Here is a 1,209-nt window from a genome sequence, read left to right as displayed (position 1 = left end):
CTGGGCTACTACCTCCTCCGCCTGGCGTCCGTCACAGACGAGTTCGGGCTGCTCGCTGCGCGTGGGGCTGCTGGAAAAACGACCCGGGCGTTCCTGAGAAGGTGCAGTGCAAAGCTCATCGCGGTGGGAGTCTTCTTTCTGCTGAGGTACCCGGTCTGAACCCCCGTGCTGAGATGATTCAGGTACACGGAGGCGGCGCTGTCACGTGACCTCAGTCCGTGTGTTTCTCTGATTCCCAGTCTGGTCAACCTGGTCCTCTTCATCGCTCTGGTTCCTGTGGTGATCTACGCCAGTCTCCGCCCCCTCTTCTGCCACGGATACGCCCGCTTCCTGGAAATCTACCAATCCCTGCCCACCGTGGGCGTCCTGCCCAGTCCTGCCGGCCAATGGGACGATCTCTCTCTGTACCTGCTCTTCCTGGAGGAGAACATCAGTGAACTCAAGTCCTACCAGATACATCAAGTGTGTTAGCGCGCAGCGTGCAGCCGTGTGTGTGTGTGTGTGTGTGTGTGTGTGTCTGTGTGTGTGTGTGTGTCTGTGTCTGTGTGTGTGTGTGTGTGTGTGTTCTGTGTGTGTGTGTGTGTGTGTGTGTCTGTGTGTGTGTCTGTGTCTGTGTCTGTGTGGTGTGTGTGTGTGTGTGTGTGTGTGTGTGTCTGTGTCTATGTCTCTGTCTCTCTGTCTGTGTCTGTGTCTCTGTCTCTCTCTCTGATAGTGTGTGTGTCTGTGTCTGTGTCTGTGTGTGTGTGTGTGTGTGTGTCTGTGTGTGTGTGTGTGTGTCTGTGTGTGTGTCTGTGTCTGTGTTTGTGTCTGTGTGTGTCTGTGTCTGTGTGTGTGTCTGTGTCTATGTCTCTGTCTCTCTGTCTGTGTCTGTGGTCTCTGTCTCTCTCTCTGATAGTGTGTGTGAACTCTGTGTCTGTCTCTCTCTCTCTCTCTGTCAGTGTGTGTGAACTCTCTCTGTGTGTCTCTCTCTGTCAGTGTGTGTGAACTCTCTGTGTGTCTCTCTCTCTCTGTCAGTGTGTGTGAACTCTCTCTGTGTGTCTCTCTCTGTCAGTGTGTGTGAACTTTCTCTGTGTGTCTCGTCGTCTCTGTCAGTGTGTGTGAACTCTCTGTGTGTCTCTCTCTGTCAGTGTGTGTGAAACTCTCTGTGTGTCTCTCTCTGTCAGTGTGTGTGAACTCTCTGTCTCTCTCTCTCTGTCAGTGTGTGTGAAC

General features: G+C 53.3%; 1 pseudogene; it reads left to right on the top strand.

Annotated features, from left to right (window-relative positions):
• The first annotated feature begins 3 nt into the window (after positions 1-3).
• The window catches only part of LOC141787105 (pannexin-1-like), a 3,702-nt pseudogene continuing 2,496 nt past the window's right edge, over positions 4-1,209 (top strand).

Source organism: Halichoeres trimaculatus, unplaced genomic scaffold (genome assembly GCF_033239565.1).
Source record: "Halichoeres trimaculatus isolate MK-OKI-2021-1 unplaced genomic scaffold, fHalTri1.1 fHalTri1_scaffold_203, whole genome shotgun sequence".
NCBI lineage: Eukaryota > Metazoa > Chordata > Actinopteri > Labriformes > Labridae > Halichoeres > Halichoeres trimaculatus.
The sequence above is the reverse complement of the archived record's forward strand: the minus strand, read 5'-3'. Positions and strand labels throughout refer to the sequence as shown.